We start from the raw sequence: 12,892 nt of genomic DNA on the forward strand, positions 1-12,892 counted from the left end.
TCCCCAAGGCACTGATTGAGATTCAGTCTGACTGTTCTCTTAAAATGCTTATGCATAGAGAGGGAGATGAAAATGTCCACCTTGCAGCAGCTAACTGCTTTCTGTCTGAGGTTTGGCTAAGCTTTGGATGTGGAGCCCCTGAGATCTGGATCATGAATAATGCATGATGGGTGGTCTTACTACAGGAATGAGGACTGTCATTGGGCTGAAGCAAATTGCTTTTCCCTTCGCTGGGTGCTCAATGAGGATGCAGCAGATAGACTCACTGCAGGAGAGCGAGCGAACCCGGCAACTAAGCGCTGCCATACATGCACCAAGTCCTTGTTGACCCCAAGGGGCAACCCATCAATGAAAGCTAGCAAATCCCACTGCACAAGGGGGCTTCACCTCCTACCTTGACATCCTTTCTTCTCCTACAAAGAAAAGCATGCTATGCATTGACTGGCAATGGGCAAGGTGTTGCAGGTAAGTCTTCTACTTATCTGCTCTTGACAGTACATCTCCATGCTCTACACTTATTGCCCCAAATATCCTGTATTGTTTCAATAAATGGACTGGAATCTCTAACAAGTCAACATCCAAGGATGTCCTTGCTGAAGGATAGGTGAAGGAGTCTGAGTGATGCTTTGATTGACAGCTTGCTCATCAGCAGCAACCAGAAGCCTCAGCTGTTCAGGAACCACAGGATACAGCAGGAGGGCTTTGCTGGGACTTGTGGTTCCTCATCAGCCACAGGTTATCCATGGCACTTGTGGAGGTGCCTCGAGAGCAGGAATTAATGACACAGGCTGTGCAGTTGGAGGAATGTTAATTAACACTTTCACCACCAACAATATCTGTGCCTTTGGGAAAACCGTCTTCCCATTAGGTGATATTCTAAGGGATTCCGTGAAATCCATCGGATGCATCCTCTTAACCCGTTGTTCTACTGCCAAGACTTGCTTTATTCCATTAATATCATTTTCACGCTTGCTTTGTATCTGACTTTCAGCACAGTGTGTGGGGTGGAAGCTTGGCTGCTGCGAGGGATTATAATAATGACTAGCTGTTCCCACTAAGATCCCAGCTAGCAAGCCAGAGTGTAGGGTGGTCTATGTATGAGTGACTTGTGTAACTGAGCTCCTGACCTGTGCAGTGACCCCCACCCATTCAGGTATATAGTGATCACCTGGATTAGGCACCCTCTGAGCTTGTTCACAATTAACTCCATGGCTGCCAGGTGACAGGGGATTTTCTGCATTTTAAATCCTAAACCTTGCTTCCTTGCTGATCCAATAGAATGTATGTCTAAACACAATGGTTTAATTACCAACCTGACCGCTTTGCACAGCAGGTCAATAATGCTCACTTTCTGCTCCTTCTATGTAATAGGCTGAATTAAACAATTAAGTCAGGGCTCATGAGCTACAGAAACAAGGCTGTCGGTATAATTGTCCACACTGCTTTATGCAAACTTGCTTTAACCCCTTAATGACCAGGCTTAGTTTGTGCCTTTTCAGCATCAGTAAGAAGTGTCCAACACCATGGAGTCTCATCATTAGGCCTTTGTGACTTTGATGGGTGGGTGACACTGGCTAGGATTGCAGTTGGGACAGAAGGTGCGATTGTTTGAGACCTCACTTGTGTGCTTAGGTGATTTCAACAATAACTTCTGTTGTCCTCCAAAAAACATGGGAAGTTGGCACCTGTACCAATTCACTTATTATATGCCCTGATATGGTAGTCACTACAGTCACTAGAGGTGGCCAACTTTACTACAAATTGTTCCACTCGTTGAAGGAGAATGTTTAATTAGCCTGATTCTTAAGAGTATGTTTATCTTATTTCTAGTCGGCTTTAGGCTGGGTTCACACAAGTGCGAATTGGATGCAGTTTTTCCGCATCCAATTCACAATAGCAGGAGCTTGTGACTTGCTCTCTATGGAGTCGGTTCACATATCTCTGCAGTGGCTCCGGTGCGATATGTGCGTCTTTTGGTCTGAATTCAGCCTGAAATCGTAACTGAAATGATAAATAAGAATGCACCGGGTTTCTATTGTGAGCCGTTGTGTGCTCATATGTGAACCCAGCCTTATCTTTGCGATGTTACCACACACGTGCGTTCATGTGTGTTTTTACACGTGCCCTTTCATTTGAATGGGCCACTCAATGCACAGAAAGTGCACCAAAGAAGTGCATGTAACTTTTTTCGGAAAATGCAGTGCACTAATAAGTTACCTTATGTATTCTGGCTATGTTTGCCAAAAGACAGTGATCACCAGTTGGAAGTTGGTGGCCATGGCTGCCAGTAACATCCTGGGCATGTAAATGTGCATACTCATGTCCATACTTTTGAACAGTGATGAGCCCCTGGTATACACGCAGTTGGGTAATGTCCTGGGTACAGAAGACTGACCTAAACAGGAGACAGCTTCCTGGCATGCTTGCACAATGGGCTTTGGATCATATTCCGAACACACCTGAGCTCATCACTACTTTTGAATAAGGATGAGCTCAGGCATATTCGCAAGTCCACGTGCCCGCGCCTGCCAGGAAGCTGACACTCTGCAGGGCTAATCACAGGTAGTGAGACATTTCCCAATCTGTGCAGCTGTGGATTGTGAAATGTCTCACTGACTGTGATTAGCTCTGCGGAGTGTCAGCTTCCTGGCAGTTGCGGGCACGTGGACTTGCGAACTTACTTTTTGAATCTACTCTCCTCCATTAAAGTTTAGTATTCTATGTCAGGACTCTAAACGGCCCATCTGAGATCATACCTATGACCAGAGGTTTTTTTTTTTTCTCAGAGAACAGGTGCAGGAACTCCCCTTTCAGAGTTACCCCATGTCTCCACCCCCTATCAACCTTTGAGCACCGTCCCTGGGTTCCAATCCCTACCCACCTCCCAGTACTGCCATTTTTAGAGAATACAGAGCCAAATAACATTTGTGGTGCTAAGTAGTTTGTATGAAATTTGTCAATGATAACAAATGCAGTAAAATAGATCACTTGTAGCCAGCAACAATAGACCCCCCCCCAACAACAACAGATCCCCCAAGCAACAATTACCGCTTTCAAAAATATACCCCCCAGAAATAGAGGTGGCCTCTGTAATCAATTGCTAGAGGATAAAAATATTTAAAGGCTTGTACCATCATCCAGGAATCTATAGATAAAGGGATCGGGAGCCTGGTCCTCAACCAGGCTTCCACAAGGACATGGGGGCAATTGGACTATCACGGTACAGTAAGGCAATGGCCTTACTGTACCGTGATAGTCCAATTGCCCCCATGTCCTTGTGGAAGCCGGGTGTCTATGACCCAGGATCCAGCAAAAAGTGTCAGCAAAATTTTGACATTTTTGGCTAAGCAATGTAAAATGTTTTTTTTTTGTCATACTGTACCGTGATAGTCCAATTGCCCCCATGTCCTTGTGGAAGCCTAGTTGGGGACCAGGCTCCCGATCCCTTTATCAATATACCCCCAGCAACAATAGCACCATGGCAGCAACAACAGATTTCCATGCAGCCAGCAACAATAGATCCCCCTTCCTCAACAGTAGATCCCTCCTAGCAACAACTGCCCCCCCCCCAGCAACATAAGACCCACCACAGGAACAATAGATCCCCCACCAGCAACAATAAGACCTCCCCTTCAAAAATAGATCCCCTCCATTGACAATAAATTCCCCAGCAGCCAGTATCAATAGACCATCCAGCACACCTTGCTACTACATACATTCAATGCTGGAGGTGGCAAAACTGTGTTCCCGCTGAAAAAAAGCCCTGCCTATGACCCAGGATCCAGCAAAAAGTGTCAGCAAAGTTTTGAAATTTTTTGGCTAAGCAATGTAAAATGTGTTTTTTTGTCATTTGGCAGCTACAGAGATTCGTGTATCGGTGTGAATCTTTTTGTATCCAGCTAACAAATGTGCGTTTATCAAATCCATCAGACCACTGGTGCCATATTCCCCAGTGAACGTATCTGTGCTCAGCAAGGATTTCATAGGAAATTATACAGTAGAATGTTATTGAATTTGTGTTTTTCTCTAAATAGTAATTTTGCAGCTGGAAATGACAAAAGATTATTGAATTCCATGCAATGTGTTTAGCTCTAAATATACACATATGGCAACTAACCAGTTCAGCTTTCAACAATCTAAATGCCAGCAGACCTATCACATAAGGCATCCCCCATTAACCCGCCCACCCTTTTCCTTAAGTGTCATAAAAGCACAAAAAATCCTGAATTATCTTCACTATAGAAACCACTGCTATGGGATCCCACTAAAGCTAGACTCTGCTGAAGAGGAGGATCAGCCAGTCTAATATTAGATCCTCTTCCCGAGAGATCAAATGGTAAAATGTGTGGGCATATGATCAGGTGACAAGCTACCATGGAGTCCCACACAGTCATTTCTACACTGAAAGTATTTCGTTTTCAATATGGGCAGACTAGTGGGAATTGTTTTGTATTATATGATGACTTTATAATAGACCTTTCACTCTTTTTAAATGTCTTGCAATAATTTTCTTCTACCCTGCAAGTTATACTATAATGCCCTGTACACACGGTCAGAAATTCAGACGGAAAATGTCTGTTCGGATTATATTGTCGGAAAATCCAATTCTGTGTGGGCTCTATCTGACTTTTTCCAATTGAAAAAAAATTGAGAGCGGGATCTAAAATTTTCCGACAAAAAAATCAGATCGGACTTTTTCCGATCGTTTGTAGAGAATTCCAACAGACAAAGTGCCACGCATGCTCAGATCAAATTACGAGACCAAAGCTATTGGCTACTAGCCTCTACCTAGTCCCATCGTACGCAACGAACGTCACCTCGTTCCGAACGATCGGATTTTCCAACAACTTTGTCCGACCGTGTGTATGCAACACTAGTTTCGGACAAAATCCGTCGGAAAAAATCCAACGGATTTTGTGGTTGGAATGTCCGACCGTGTGTACAAGGCATTAGATATTATACTTTCTTTGTGGGTCACAACCCCACAGCCTTCGCTTTCCAACCCAGATGAGAATGATGTCCCCCCCAAAGCCCCCTGGGACACTTTTGTCACGTATGTCAGGGGGTTTGGTGCAGTCTTTGCTACACTGCGACCTGCCCTACACAAAGAAAAAGCTGGATTTGTCGGACGTGTGAATGTTTTTTTGAGGACAACACAGTGGATAAGGTAAAAGGGAAAATAAAAATTGTGGAGGGGGAGTCTTCCTTTAAAGTTAACCTGTCCCATTTGCATAGCTCCTAGCTGTCCCTGATTTCGAGAGATTGTCCCTGATTTCAAGCAATGTCCCTGAGTCCTCCTCATTTGTCCCTCATTTTGGTCTGATCTATAGAGTTGTATATAAAATGCACTTTTTGTCTATCAAAAAGTGTTTTCCAGCACCAAACTCATCTGATTTCTAAATTTCTGCATTTGAAGGGTTCCCAAAGCCAGTATAAAGGAATAACAGTGGTAAAAAAAAGCAATTGTGTGTTTTAACTAATCTTGTTTTTTTGTACAATTCTCCTTTAAGGGGGTGTGGTCAGGGGTGTGTCCTATGCCTGCATACCTTTGCTGATAGATGTCCCTCATTCCCATCTCAAAAAGTTGGGAGGTATGCATTTGCAGGAAGTTCATATTTCAACAATCTAAATTTAAAGCAGACATACAGTGCCTTGAAAAAGTATTCATACTCCTTAATATTTTCCACATTTTGTCATGTTACAACCAAAAACGTATATAAATTTATTTTATTGGTATTTAAGTGATAGACCAACACAAAGTAGCACATAATTGTGACGTGGAAGGAAAATTATAAATATTTTTCAACATTTTATACAAATAAATATCTAAAAAAAATGTGGCGTGCATTTGTATTCAGCCCCCCTGAAGCAATACTTTGTAGAACCTCCTTTCACTGTAATTACAGCTGTAAGTGTTTTTGGGGATGTCTCTACCAGCTTTGCACATCTAGAGAGTAACATTTTTGCCCATTCTTCTTTGCAAAATAGTTCAAGCTCTGTCAGATTGAATGGAGAACGTCTGTGAAGAGCAATTTTCAAGTCTTGCCACAGATTCTCAATTGTATTTAGGTCTGGACTTTGATTGGGTCATTCTAACATATTCCATTATAGCTCTGGCTGTATGTTTAGGGTCGTGGTCCTGCTGGAAGGTGAACCTCTGCCCCAGTCTCAAGTCTTTTGCAGACTCCAACAAGTTTTCTTCTAAGATTGCCCTGTATTTGGCTCCATCCATCTTCCCATCAACTCTGACCAGCTTCCCTGTCCCTGTTGAAGAAAAGTATCCCCACAACATAATGCTGCCACCACCATGTTTCACGGTGGGGATGGTGTGTTCAGGGTGATGTGCAGTGTTTGTATTCCGCCACACATAGCATTTTGCTTTTAGGCCAAAAAGTTCAATGGTTTTTCGCAAACTGGACTTCTTAAAGTGGGGTACCCCCTAAAAAAAAAAAAAAAAAAAATTTAAGTCAGCAGCTACAAATACTGCAGCTGCTGGCTTTTAATAATTGGACACTTACCTGTCCCAGGGTCCAGCGATGCGGGGGAACAAAGCCCCCCCTTGTTCCCCGCTCTGCTTGCGGCGCCATCATGCATACTGTGGGCACAGCCGGGCACCCACTGCACATGCACGAGCGGCGCAGGGCACCGTGATACGCCGTACAGTCACCTGGGACACGTGACAGGTCCCAGGTGAATGTGCGGTGCGAGGGGAAGTGATGTCACCAGCCCGGGCAAGGAAGAAGGCAGACTACGAGGGACCCACTAGCAACAGGTATTTAGAGGTGAGTAAAATTTTTTATTTTTTTTTAAAGAATTTTAAGCAAATTTTTATTTAATGGTGGCAACACCACTTTAAGCTTTCTTTCAACAATACAACAATAATCTCCCGTGCTTGTGTCCTTAGTTTATGGATAAGTGGTCAGCCAACCCTCTAAATCATACAGTGCCTGCAGTTTTGCTGCCCTTCTCAGAACAATGGGTATTCTTAAAACTGAAACATAAAAAGAGGAAAGGAGGGCGCGCTGACCTAGTGCATTACCAACCCGGACCTGATATTGGAGGGGTCAGATGGCATCAGGTCCGGGTTGCAGGCGTTCAGAGCTGCAGTCTCACCTATTGATAAGCCTCTTTTACACGCTCGGTGGTGAGTATGATTATTGCTCTTATAGCTTTTAAGAAAATTTACCATTGCTAATGCACAAGGTCAGTGCGCCCTCCTTTCCTCTTTTTATGTTTCTTTCAACAATGGCTTTCTTCTTGCCACTCTTCCATAAAGGCCAGATTTGTGGAGTGCATGACTAATGCCCTGTACACATGGTCGGACTTTCTGATTAAAAGTGTGCAATTGGATCGTGTTGTCGGAAAATCCGATTGTGTGTGAGCTCCATCGGATTTTCTCAGTCGGAATTTCCGACACACAAAGTTTGAGAGCGGGATCTAAAATTTTCCGACAACAAAATCCGATCTTTTAAATTCCGATCGTGTGTACAGGGCATATTAGTTATCCTGTGGACAGATTCTCCCACCTGAGCTGTGGATCTCTGCAGCTCCTCCAGAGTTACCATGGACCTCTAGGCTGCTTCTCTGATTTTAATGCTCTCCTTGCCCGGCCTGTCAGTTTAGGTGGACGGCCATGTCTTGGTAGGTTTGCAGTTGTGCCATACTCTTTCCATTTTCGGATGATGGATTGAATAGTGCTGCGTGAAATGTTCAATGCTTGGGATATTTTTTTTAGAACCTGACCCTCCTTTAAGCCTCATACACACGATCGGATTTTCCAACGGGAATTGTGTGATGACAGGCTGTTGGCAGAAAATCCGACCGTTTGTACGCTCGGACAACTGTTGTCGGATTTTCCACAGACAAATGTTAAAAGGCAGGTTTTAAAATTTTCTGCGGATAAATGTCTGTTGTCGGATTTTCCAAGCGTGTGTACACAAGTTCATCGGACAAAAGCCAAAGTACAAACACGCAGGCTCGGAAGAAAGGACGAGCCAAAAGCGGTCGGTCTTGTAAACTAGAAAGCTCGAAATGCAAAGCATTTTCTCTCCTTCTTTAATGGGATAATAATGAAGCTGCTTTGCTGGTGATACTGATGGAGTTATTGCAAACAAATTTTCAAAGGTTTTTTTTTGTTAGTGATATCAAGAATAATATTATTATGCTTGTGTTTTTTTTGTTTTGTTTTTTTGGTGCAAGTTACCACAACATCATTACCCCGTAGTTTTTAAGATCAAAGATACAACTATGTTGGTGTCCCTTGTTAGTTTTAAATTTTTTGTACTTTTTGTATTTTTTAAAATGTAACTCCCACACTGTCATTTGAGGTAAAACACATAGCCAAGTATTATTCTGCACTTTTTTTTTTAATTGTGTATTAACCACAAGCCGACCAGTGCACAGCGATGTACGTCGGCACAGTGACACGGCTGGGCAAATGGGCGTACAGGTACATCCCCCTTTAAAGCTTGGAATTGTGGGCGCACGCCCCCAGCATACTCTGTGACCGTGCCTACGGGTCCCGTGGACTCGATGTTCCCCAGGGGCCTGCGATCGTGTCACAGAGCGGAAGAATGGGGAGATGCCTTTGTAAACAACGCATTTCCCCCGTTCTGCCTCGTGACATGACAGGGATCTACTGCTCCCTGTGATCGGGAGCAGTGATTGCAGTCATGTCAGTGATAGCCCATCCACCCCACAGTTATAACACCTCCCTAGGACACACTTAACCGCTTGATTGTCCCCTAGTGTTTAACCCCTTCTCTGCTAGTGTCATTTACACAGTAATTAGTGCATTTTTATAGCACTGATCACTGTATAAATGACAATGGTGTCAAAAGTGTCCGATGTGTCCGCCATAATGGTCATCGAATAAAAGCAGCCAGGAACTCCATACCATCAAGCGTATTTATTTTCAAGCCTTCACAGTGAGTACAGTCAGCAGCAGACTAATTTCGGCGGTAAGCCTTGTTCACAGCACTCGTGTATGTTATAAAGCATGAACATTTATACATAAAAGACTTTCACATGACTACTACTCCTCTCCAATCAACAGTGTGATTAAATCAAGTCAGGGGATTGGTTACAAATTGCCAACAGATGTGTAAATGACAAATGAGAAGCAAATAGTCTAGCTATAATACAACACTTGAGATACAAAAAATACAAAGACTATCTTGACATGAAGTCAAGAGAAGAGAAAGAGTGAAGAGAAACATACATTAAAAGCTCTATAAGAGAATCTCTAAAAAATGTGTAGATTAAAAAAATCATGATGTGAAATATAAAGACTATGCATAAACGATTACACTACTGCATGGTGCGAGATTGCATGCGATTCGTAACGCAATGCAGTACACATCACATGCTATGTCTTTACGATGCGACACAAAGGTGTGGCTGAAATCGCAACGCATTCAGGCTAGAATCACACGGGACGGTATTCACCAAAATGTCACAGTCACGATAAAAATCGCAGATCGCCGCCATTAATAATAAAAATGCCATAAATCTATCCCCTATTTTGTAGACGCTAAAACTAATCAATATACGCTTATTGCGATATTTTTGGTAAAAATAAAAAAAAGCTGAGAAAGAAATTAGTTTTTTCTATATATTTTTGGGGATATTTATTATAGCAAAAAGTAAAAAATATAGCTTTTTTTTTTTCAAAATTGTCCCTCTTTTTTTTGTTTATAACTAAACAAAAAATAGAAAACTGCAGAGGTCATCAAATACCACCAAAAGAAAGCTCTATTTGTGGGGAAAAAAAGTATGTAAGTTTTGTTTGGGTGCAACGTCCGCGCAATTGTCAGTTAAAGCGACGCAGTACCCGTATCGCAAAAAGTACTCTGGTCAGGAAGGGGGTAAGTCCGGGGCTGAAGGGGTTAAAAAAAAGAAAACAAATAAAATTAGACATGATATCTGCAAATAGAACTTGACCAAAAAGTGCATTCTATGCATCCAAAAATATATAAAATATACCAAATAAAATCATTATTCAACCAAAAAATAAAATAAAAGCCTCATGCACGTGTCCTACTCCTTAATATAGGGGGTCATCAATGCCAAGAGTTGGTGAAAGCAGGGGTCCGTCATCCGGAGATAATTCCGAAAATCCTCTGGATTATTCTACTGGAGCTCCCGCAGCAAAGGCATATGACATAATTGGTCACGATTAATAAAGCACCCAATTTTTGGTCCAAGAAATCCTCCTCCTCTTTCTGGACTGGACTTGATCAAAAGCAATAACTTCAAGGCCAATAATAAATAACACGTTATCTCCTCTGATTCCGCAACATGGCTAGTTGACGAATGGCCGTTCAGAAACTAAATAAAAAGCACAAATCAACACTCAACAAACTTCTACTAACATGAAATTAGCAGAAGGAGCCCAAAGGGTGGTGCTAAAGAGATGAAAAACCACGTCACTACGTTTGTTTGTTGGCCGCCAATTCCTTGCCGTTTGTATGCAAGACAAGTTCCTGGCCAACGCCCTTCGGGCAAAAGTCTGAGGTTTTGTCTGTGGAAAATGGATTTGTCAGACGTGTGAATGTTTTTTTGAGGACAACCCAGTGGATAAGGGAAAAGGGAAAATAAAAATTGTGGAGGGGGAGTCTTCCTTTAAAGATAACCTGTCCCATTTGCATAGCTCCCAACTGTCCCTGATTTCGAGAGATTGTCCCTGATTTCTAGCAATGTCCCTCAGTCCTCCTCATTTGTCCCTCATTTTGGTCTGATCTGTAGAGTCCACTTTTTGTCTATCAAAAAGTGTTTTCCAGCACCAAACTCGTCTGATTTCTATTGCTGCATTTGTAGGTTCCCAAAGCCAGTATAAAGGAATAATAGTGGTAAAAAAAAAAAAGCAATTGTGTGTTTGAACTAATCCTTGTTTTTTTGTACAATTCTCCTTTAAGGGGGTGTGGCCAGGGGCGTGTCCTATGCCTGCATACCTTTGCTGATAGATGTCCCTCATTCCCATCTCAAAAGGTTGGGAGGTATGCATTTGCAGGAAGTTCATATTTCAACAATCTAAATTTAAAGCAGACATACAGTGCCTTGAAAAAGTATTCATACTCCTTAATATTTTCCACATTTTGTCATGTTACAACCAAAAACGTAAATTTATTTTATTGGTATTTAAGTGATAGACCAACACAAAGTGGCACATAATTGTGACGTGGAAGGAAAATTATAAATATTTTTCAACATTTTATACAAATAAATATCTAAAAAAAGTGTGGCGTGCATTTGTATTCAGCCCCCCTGAAGCAATACTTTGTAGAACCTCCTTTCACTGTAATTACAGCTGTAAGTCTGTTTGGGGATGTCTCTACCAGCTTTGCACATCTAGAGAGTAACATTTTTGCCCATTCTTCTTTACAAAATAGTTCAAGCTCTGTCAGATTGAATGGAGAACGTCTGTGAAGAGCAATTTTCAAGTCTTGCCACAGATTCCCAATTGTATTTAGGTCTGGACTTTGATTGGGTCATTCTAACACATTCCATTGTAGCTCTGGCTGTATGTTTAGGGTCGTGGTCCTGCTGGAAGGTGAACCTCTGCCCCAGTCTCAAGTCTTTTGCAGACTCCAACAAGTTTTCTTCTAAGATTGCCCTGTATTTGGCTCCATCCATCTTCCCATCAACTCCGACCAGCTTCCCTGTCCCTGTTGAAGAAAAGTATCCCCACAACATAATGCTGCCACCACCATGTTTCATGGTGGGGATGGTGTGTTCAGGGTGATGTGCAGTGTTTGTATTCCGCCACACATAGCATTTTGCTTTTAGGCCAAAAAGTTCAATGGTTTTTAGCAAACTGCAAACTGGACTTCTTAAAGTGGGGTACACCCTAAAAAAAAAAAAAAAAATTTTAAGTCAGCAGCTACAAATACTGCAGCTGCTGGCTTTTAATAATTGGACACTTACCTGTCCCAGGGTCCAGTGATGCGGGGGAACAAAGCCCCCCCTTATTCCCCGCTGTGCTTGCGGCGCCATCATGCATACTGTGGGCACAGCCGGGCACCCACTGCACATGCACGAGCGGCGCAGGGTACCGTGATACGCCGTACAGTCACCTGGGACACGTGACAGGTCCCAGGTGAATGTGCAGTGCGAGGGGAATTGATGTCACCAGCCCGGGCAAGGAAGAAGGCAGACTACGAGGGACCCACTAGCAACAGGTATTTAGAGGTGAGTAAAAAAATTTTTTTTTTTTTTTTTAAAGAATTTTAAGCAAATTTTTATTTAATGGTGGCAACACCACTTTAAGCTTTCTTTCAACAATACAACAATAATCTCCTGTGCTTGTGTCCTTAGTTTATGGATAAGTGGTCAGCCAACCCTCTAAATCAAACAGTGCCTGCAGTTTTGCTGCCCTTCTCAGAACAATGGGTATTCTTAAAACTGAAACATAAAAAGAGGAAAGGAGGGCGCACTGACCTAGTGCATTACCAACCCGGACCTGATATTGGAGGGGTCAGATGGCATCAGGTCCGGGTTGCAGGCGTTCAGAGCCGCAGTCTCACCTATTGATAAGCCTCTTTAACACGCTCGGTGGTGAGTATGATTATTGCTCTTATAGCTTTTAAGAAAATTTACCATTGATAATGCACAAGGTCAGTGCGCCCCCCTTTCCTCTTTTTATGTTTCTTTCAACAATGGCTTTCTTCTTGCCACTCTTCCATAAAGGCCAGATTTGTGGAGTGCATGACTAATGCCCTGTACACATGGTCGGACTTTCTGATTAAAAGTGTGCAATTGGATCGTGTTGTCGGAAAATCCGATTGTGTGTGAGCTCCATCGGATTTTCTCAGTCGGAATTTCCGACACACAAAGTTTGAGAGCAGGATCTAAAATTTTCCGACAACAAAATCCGATCTTTTAAATTCCGATC

The 12,892-nt window shown here is 42.6% G+C and overlaps 1 protein-coding gene across 14 annotated transcripts in view; it reads left to right on the top strand.

Moving 5' to 3' along the window:
• Positions 1-234: 234 nt before the first annotated feature.
• The window catches only part of PROM1 (prominin 1), a 377,121-nt gene continuing 364,463 nt past the window's right edge, over positions 235-12,892 (top strand). For 11 of the 14 annotated variants that reach the window (XR_013272366.1, XR_013272373.1, XR_013272375.1 and 8 more), the window contains exon 1: positions 235-465. The gene's annotated coding sequence lies outside the window, so the exon portion shown is untranslated. The remainder of the gene's footprint in view (positions 466-12,892) is intronic. The other 3 variants (XR_013272369.1, XM_077477744.1, XM_077477746.1) reach the window with 1 other exon arrangement.

The sequence above is a fragment of the Lithobates pipiens genome, unplaced genomic scaffold (assembly GCF_037356315.1).
Source record: "Lithobates pipiens isolate NorthernLeopardFrog02 unplaced genomic scaffold, aLitPip1_a1.2 Scaffold_13, whole genome shotgun sequence".
Lineage (NCBI taxonomy): Eukaryota > Metazoa > Chordata > Amphibia > Anura > Ranidae > Lithobates > Lithobates pipiens.